Consider the following 7,942-nt stretch of genomic DNA (forward strand, 5'->3'; position numbering starts at 1 on the left):
GCTTTAATGCGTACATTAGGCTTTTTGGAATGAATAGATATTTCCAAGCTTTTCAAACTACATTGGCGAACAGGAATTTCTATTGTTTCTTCATCACAATACAATTTATTATTGTTTTGTGCAATGTTTGGAGTTACTAATGTTGTCTAAAGACCAACTAGTGCAACATTGCTATAACTTTCTCGTACAGGTACAATCAATCTTTTTTTGAGAACAGGTGACTTACCACTCAAATGAAATAGGTGACATTTCATATTAATAAAAATTTATGTAATTAAATGAAAATTGATACGGATAAAAATTCCGGAGAAGAGATCAAAACATAAACAAGGTAAGCTTTTACCAAATTCTATTTGATGAGCTCTACATAATAGATCCAAGTAGTTGTGGAGAAACAACATTAATGATTGACAGTTATATTCTAGCTCTAGGATGATCAAACTGGATTAAGATAAATCACTTGTAAGTTTATTCAAAAAGTTTAGACCAACTGAAATATCAGGAATTTATAAAAATCAGTAAACAAGTTGAAGACAAAAATAATGAGAAGATTACTACGTTTATTGAAAACAAAGATGAAATTACACCATTAGATCAATGCAAAGATAACTCGCTTCTGGTATTCGATGATTTCAGTCTTGAAATCAAGATGCAGTTAGAAGATATTTTACTAGAGGAAGACATAAAGGAATATATGGTCTTTATTTAGCCCAGACATATTCAAAAATACCAAAACAATTTTTAAAATATTTTTAGATAAGATAATACAAATTTAAATCATATCTACCATAAGTTTGTTGGTGGTGATTTAAAATTTGATGATTTTAAAGACATTTAGTAAATGTTGGAATGCTCAGTTTGGATTTTTTACAATATATATGACTAGAAAAACCTAATAAAGGGAAACACAGATATTGTATAATATATTTCCTTGTTAAATGAGTTCTTTAAAAGATAATATTGCATATCTGTTAGACCATGATGATGGTATTTTACTTGAACATATAAATGAATTTAAAGAAGATCTTGAATATATAAAAGAATGAAATGATAATTAAATAGACACCCTAGCTGCAAGCAGGCGTTGATACACTTCATTGGGGACATGTTGAAAATGTGTGCCCCGACCGGGACTCGAACCCGGGATCTCCTGCTTACATGGCAGACGCTCTATCCATCTGAGCCACCGCGGGCACAGAGGATAGTGCGTCTGCAGGGACTTATCCCTTGCACGTTCCCCGTGAGATCCACATTCCCAACATGTCCACAACACTACATTCGTAGTGCGCCTAATAGATGTTTGCCCATCATACTCATTACTCGTGGCAGATTAATCTACCAAGTCCCGTACGAGTTCGGGCATAGCGTGTGCATTCGCACAAGAAGGTCAAAGGCCGGGAACCCATATTTTTAACTATATATGACTGTAGTATCTGTTCCCGAAAGAACAGTTACCGTCGATGACCATGCAGCTTTGCTCGAAATGAAATGATAATTAAATAGACACCCTAGCTGCAAGCAGGCGTTGATACACTTCATTGGGGACATGTTGAAAATGTGTGCCCCGACCGGGACTCGAACCCGGGATCTCCTGCTTACATGGCAGACGCTCTATCCATCTGAGCCACCGCGGGCACAGAGGATAGTGCGTCTGCAGGGACTTATCCCTTACACGCTCCCCGTGAGATCCACATTCCCAACATGTCCACAACACTACATTCGTAGTGCGCCTAATAGATGTTTGCCCATCATACTCATTACTCGTGGCAGATTAATCTACCAAGTCCCGTACGAGTTCGGGCATAGCGTGTGCGTTCGCACAAGAAGGTCAAAGGCCGGGAACCCATATTTTTAACTATATATGACTGTAGTATCTGTTCCCGAAAGAACAGTTACCGTCGATGACCATGCAGCTTTGCTCGAAATGAAATGATAATTAAATAGACACCCTAGCTGCAAGCAGGCGTTGATACACTTCATTGGGGACATGTTGAAAATGTGTGCCCCGACCGGGACTCGAACCCGGGATCTCCTGCTTACATGGCAGACGCTCTATCCATCTGAGCCACCGCGGGCACAGAGGATAGTGTGTCTGCAGGGACTTATCCCTTGCACGCTCCCCGTGAGATCCACATTCCCAACACGTCCACAACACTACATTCGTAGTGCGCCTAATAGATGTTTGCCCATCATACTCATTACTCGTGGCAGATTAATCTACCAAGTCCCGTACGAGTTCGGGCATAGCGTGTGCGTTCGCACAAGAAGGTCAAAGGCCGGGAACCCATATTTTTAACTATATATGACTGTAGTATCTGTTCCCGAAAGAACAGTTACCGTCGATGACCATGCAGCTTTGCTCGAAATGAAATGATAATTAAATAGACACCCTAGCTGCAAGCAGGCGTTGATACACTTCATTGGGGACATGTTGAAAATGTGTGCCCCGACCGGGACTCGAACCCGGGATCTCCTGCTTACATGGCAGACGCTCTATCCATCTGAGCCACCGCGGGCACAGAGGATAGTGCGTCTGCAGGGACTTATCCCTTGCACGCTCCCCGTGAGATCCACATTCCCAACATGTCCACAATACTACATTCGTAGTGCGCCTAATAGATGTTTGCCCATCATACTCATTACTCGTGGCAGATTAATCTACCAAGTCCCGTACGAGTTCGGGCATAGCGTGTGCGTTCGCACAAGAAGGTCAAAGGCCGGGAACCCATATTTTTAACTATATATGACTGTAGTATCTGTTCCTGAAAGAACAGTTACCGTCGATGACCATGCAGCTTTGCTCGAAATGAAATGATAATTAAATAGACACCCTAGCTGCAAGCAGGCGTTGATACACTTCATTGGGGACATGTTGAAAATGTGTGCCCCGACTGGGACTCGAACCCGGGATCTCCTGCTTACATGGCAGACGCTCTATCCATCTGAGCCACCGCGGGCACAGAGGATAGTGCGTCTGCAGGGACTTATCCCTTGCACGCTCCCCGTGAGATCCACATTCCCAACATGTCCACAACACTACATTCGTAGTGCGCCTAATAGATGTTTGCCCATCATACTCATTACTCGTGGCAGATTAATCTACCAAGTCCCGTACGAGTTCAGGCATAGCGTGTGCGTTCGCACAAGAAGGTCAAAGGCCGGGAACCCATATTTTTAACTATATATGACTGTAGTATCTGTTCCCGAAAAACAGTTACCGTCGATGACCATGCAGCTTTGCTCGAAATGAAATGATAATTAAATAGACACCCTAGCTGCAAGCAGGCGTTGATACACTTCATTGGGGACATGTTGAAAATGTGTGCCCCGACCGGGACTCGAACCCGGGATCTCCTGCTTACATGGCAGACGCTCTATCCATCTGAGCCACCGCGGGCACAGAGGATAGTGCGTCTGCAGGGACTTATCCCTTGCACGCTCCCCGTGAGATCCACATTCCCAACATGTCCACAACACTACATTCGTAGTGCGCCTAATAGATCTTCTTTACATCTATTAGGCGCACTATGAATGTAGTGTAGTGGACATGTTGGGAATGTGGATCTCACGGGGAGCGTGCAAGGGATAAGTCCCTGCAGACGCACTATCCTCTGTGCCCGCGGTGGCTCAGATGGATAGAGCGTCTGCCATGTAAGCAGGAGATCCCGGGTTCGAGTCCCGATCGGGGCACACATTTTCAACATGTCCCCAATGAAGTGTATCAACGCCTGCCTGCAGCTAGGGTGTCTATTTAATTATCATTTCATTTCGAGCAAAGCTGCATGGTCATCGACGGTAACTGTTCTTTCGGGAACAGATACTACAGTCATATATAGTTAAAAATATGGGTTCCCGGCCTTTGACCTTCTTGTGCGAACGCACACGCTATGCCTGAACTCGTACGGGACTTGGTAGATTAATCTGCCACGAGTAATGAGTATGATGGGCAAACATCTATTAGGCGCACTACGAATGTAGTGTTGTGGACATGTTGGGAATGTGGATCTCACGGGGAGCGTGCAAGGGATAAGTCCCTGCAGACGCACTATCCTCTGTGCCCGCGGTGGCTCAGATGGATAGAGCGTCTGCCATGTAAGCAGGAGATCCCGGGTTCGAGTCCCGGTCGGGGCACACATTTTCAATATGTCCCCAATGAAGTGTATCAACGCCTGCTTGCAGCTAGGGTGTCTATTTAATTATCATTTCATTTTGAGCAAAGCTGCATGGTCATCGACGGTAACTGTTCTTTCGGGAGCAGATACTACAGTCATATATAGTTAAATATATAAAAGAACATGAAAAGTCAGAAAATATAGGTCAACATCGTATTAACTGTTCATGGGCTAGGGAAATGCTAAATGTAAGCCAGATACAAGTGGTTGCTATTTTATTTATAAGTGTAAATGCAGAATGCATTATCTTATTAATTTTTATACATCCATACATAAAAAACATGGAAATTATAAATAAAAGATCAACCTGCTATTGATGCAAATGAAAAAGTTGAAGAAGGAATCTGTCATTCAGGTAATAATGTACTGAAAGTCATTGAAGATAATAAAGAAGTTGCAAACAAAGGGTTCCATATCATACACATTTAGAAGAATTTGTAGATGTACCAAGATATGTAAGTCCAAAATATGAATCCTCTGACGATCATCCTCATAAGTATGACTATACTTTAAGTCAATCAGAAATACAAGAGGCACTGAAGAAGAGATTAAAAACAGAAAAAAGATAGCTCAAGCATAGAAAAATAAATATAAGTGAAAGACTGTTAAAGTATATTAATCATAGTGAAGATAAAGTTTATGGATTGAAACCTATTGGTATGCTTAAATACGCTGGCAATTTACCAGCAAAATTTAACGTAGATAAAGTAACTGTTAGTGGTAAAGAATATGAAGGTGCAGATGGATTAATGAATATGTTAACTAAAACACATATTACTGTAAAACGAAAACAATCAATTATTGACAAAATTATTTAATTTCACAGATAAAAAACCTACTCACCAAGCAGCGGCAGAACACACACATAAAAGATGGTTGTATTTGGCAATCTTTTGGAGCCAGTGGCTCCTTCTTCAGTCAGTAGGGTCAAAGGAAAAGGAGTGGGGAGTTCTAGGAAAAGGGGTAGATTTTAAAAAAGTCACTCAGAATGATGGGTCAGGGGAGACTTAACGTACAGGATCAGAAGGAAAGAAAGACTTTCCCTCTCATCTGGTAGAGTAAATCTCTCCTGATCCGCAGTTCTGGGTGACTTTCCCGAAACCAACCCCTTGAGGGAAAAGTTCGGATCAGTTACACCAAACAATACTCCCATTTTGCAATAGTTCATTTATTCACCTCTTTACACAAGCAAGGCTTACAAAGAACTGGCATGGCGGTTTCGTTCAAAAATAATCTTAGTTTAGTCTGGGGTCAACCTCATCGGCGCCACATAGCCCCCCCCCCTCCCCCTCACTACGGAGTACTATTGAGAGGCCGAGGGCGGGGGGGGGGGGGGGTGACTATGGCGTCGACAGGGGTCAGCTCGACAGTGTCGTCGGGGAGCTGTGACGGTAGATGTCATGAAGGAATGTTCGGCCACCGAACCTGGAAGTCGTTGAAGCGCACCGGGCGTTGTACTGGGCATGCTGGTTGTGCGGCGACAGGGACGCTGGCGGTTTGAGGGTGGAACGGAGCGACGACGATGATGTCTCCGGTGGGCGTGGCAAACACACAAAACATGTCCAAGTCAACGTCGGGCGAGAGGGGAACACATTCACCAGGTGGCAGGGAATGGTGGAGGTTGTGTCATGAGCACCAGATGAAGGGAAACACACGACGAACAGTGTGTCATCACGTAGTATTATAGAGGTGTCGTGGATTATGTCCAGGGGAGACAGGCACAAACACCTCGAGCGAGGGCACGTTCAAGATGGGGGAGGGTGAGAAACCTCGACAGGGCAAGGCAGGCGACGGGGGAGAGGTCAAAGGTACTGGCGAAGGGCCTGGCGGCGAGGGTGTGATCGCGGGTAAGCTCGACGTGGGGAGCATGTGATCACTCGACGGAGTGCGTGAGACCAGAGTAGAGGGCGAGCTTGGAGAAGAGCTTGACGAGTGGAGCTGGAACTCACTCAACCGAGTGTGTAAGTCCGACGAGGGCATGGTCGGAGCGTCATGAGCCACGACAGTGAGTGGCGTGGTCATGGCCTGAAGGGGGTCAGAAGCGGGCTAGACATGAGCAGGCTTAAGTCTGTTGAGAGAGACTGCAACAGCTGAACCTTTTATCTGGATGTCATAGGTGTTGACTGAGAGCCGGAGAACTCGGTACGGGCCGGTATATGGAGGTTGGAGGGGAGCACGGACAGTGTCATCTCGGAGCATGCCATATTCACAATTGTCCAGAGATTTTGGGACGTGAACCTTAGGGCGGGAGTGGCTGGCAGGCAGAGGGATATGGAGGTTGGTGAAGTGGCGTCTGACACTGTCCACGAAGGAAGGTAAGTCAGACTGAGGGAGAGAAGCGGAAGGGTTCACTAGTTCGCCAGGGAGAACAATGTTCTGGCCGTATACGAACTCGGCTATTGTGCCTTTGAGGTCTTCCTTATAGATAGCACGAATGCCGAGTTGCATAAGGGGAAGAGTCTCCGTCCATAGAGAGTCGTGGCATCGAAGAGCCGCCTTGGAAGTGTGGTGCCAACGCTGAACTAGCCCGTTACTTTGCGGGTGATATGCTGTGGTATGGATGTGCCGGATGCCACAAATGTTACAAATCTCGTAGAACAGGGCCGACTCAAATTGTCTGCCCTCGTCAGTCGTGATGATAGTTGGACATCCGAAACGCGATACCCATGGCTTGACAAAAGCTCGAGCAACAGTTTCTGCCGTAATATTGGGGAGGGGGGAGAGCCTGGACCCAGCGAGTTGTTCGGTCGATAGACGAGAGAACATAATGAAAGCCATTAGAGGGGGGGGGGGAGGGGCAGAGGGCCGAGATTGTCAATATGAATATGCTGGAAACGCCCAGGAGGGGTCGAAAAGGTGCCAAGTGGGGGGGGGGGGGGGGTGAAGTGTGCTTGTGTACTTTGCAGCGTTGGCACGCGACGCAGGAGAGTGCCGGCAGTCCTTGTTGACATTTCTCCACACAAAGTGCTCCGCTATGAGGCGGGCGGATGCACGAACACCGGGGTCGGCTAAATTATGCAGTGCGTTGAAGACAGCTTGATGGAGCGTGGTTGGGATGAAGGGGCGTAACGTGCCCGTACTGTCGTCGCACCAGATCTCACCAGAAATGCCAGGGAAGGTGGTGCGGATGAAGTTCAGTAAAGAGGTAGAGTCTGAAATCAGGTTTTGTGTGTCCTCGTCGGCAGGTTGGAGGTTAGGCAGTTCAGAGAGGTCCAACAGCAAGTGAACGGCGTCGACTCGTGAAAGGAAATCAGCAACTATATTGTCAGCAGCCTTTATGTGTCTGACATCAGTGGTGAACTGAGATACGACGTCCATGTATCTGAAGCGGCGAGGAGGTGGGTCAGCTGGCGGGTTTGTAATGGCCGCAGCCAGGGGTTTGTGGTGTGTTAAAACATAGAAAGGGCGTCCCTCAACGTCAGTCTTAAAATGCTTGATTGCTTCATAGACCGTGAGCAACTCCCTGTCAAACGTGGAATATTTCTGTTGTGCATTGGTGAGCTTGCGCGAGGAGAACTGCAGAGGCGAAGTTTGCCTGTCGACTGTCTGGCTAAGGTCAGTGCCGATGGCAGTATTGCTCGCGTCTGTGGTGATGAAAAGTTGCTCATTGGGATGAGGATGCGCGATGGTGCAGGCCTTGGCAAGAAGATTTTTGAGGGCACTGAAAGAGGCAGTCATAGTAGGGGTCCATGGAATGCGCCGATATCTAGTAATGTTGGTGCCTGCCAAGGCATCCGTCAGTGGAGCCTGAATCTCCACAGCCCGAGGTA

General features: G+C 46.2%; 6 non-coding genes across 6 annotated transcripts; 1 reads left to right on the top strand and 5 right to left on the bottom strand.

Annotated features, from left to right (window-relative positions):
- Positions 1 to 1,119: 1,119 nt before the first annotated feature.
- Trnat-ugu (transfer RNA threonine (anticodon UGU)) lies at positions 1,120 to 1,194 on the bottom strand. Its single transcript has one exon. It is a non-coding gene; the product is annotated as a tRNA-Thr (tRNA).
- Positions 1,195 to 1,560: 366 nt separating this feature from the next.
- Positions 1,561 to 1,635, bottom strand: Trnat-ugu (transfer RNA threonine (anticodon UGU)). Its single transcript has one exon. It is a non-coding gene; the product is annotated as a tRNA-Thr (tRNA).
- A 366-nt stretch (positions 1,636 to 2,001) lies between these two features.
- On the bottom strand, positions 2,002 to 2,076 carry Trnat-ugu (transfer RNA threonine (anticodon UGU)). The gene has a single exon. It is a non-coding gene; the product is annotated as a tRNA-Thr (tRNA).
- A 366-nt stretch (positions 2,077 to 2,442) lies between these two features.
- Trnat-ugu (transfer RNA threonine (anticodon UGU)) lies at positions 2,443 to 2,517 on the bottom strand. The gene has a single exon. It is a non-coding gene; the product is annotated as a tRNA-Thr (tRNA).
- An 806-nt stretch (positions 2,518 to 3,323) lies between these two features.
- Positions 3,324 to 3,398, bottom strand: Trnat-ugu (transfer RNA threonine (anticodon UGU)). Its single transcript has one exon. It is a non-coding gene; the product is annotated as a tRNA-Thr (tRNA).
- A 658-nt stretch (positions 3,399 to 4,056) lies between these two features.
- Positions 4,057 to 4,131, top strand: Trnat-ugu (transfer RNA threonine (anticodon UGU)). Its single transcript has one exon. It is a non-coding gene; the product is annotated as a tRNA-Thr (tRNA).
- Positions 4,132 to 7,942: the final 3,811 nt, after the last annotated feature.

Source organism: Schistocerca nitens, chromosome 12, assembly GCF_023898315.1.
Source record: "Schistocerca nitens isolate TAMUIC-IGC-003100 chromosome 12, iqSchNite1.1, whole genome shotgun sequence".
In the NCBI taxonomy this organism is placed as follows: Eukaryota; Metazoa; Arthropoda; class Insecta; order Orthoptera; family Acrididae; genus Schistocerca; species Schistocerca nitens.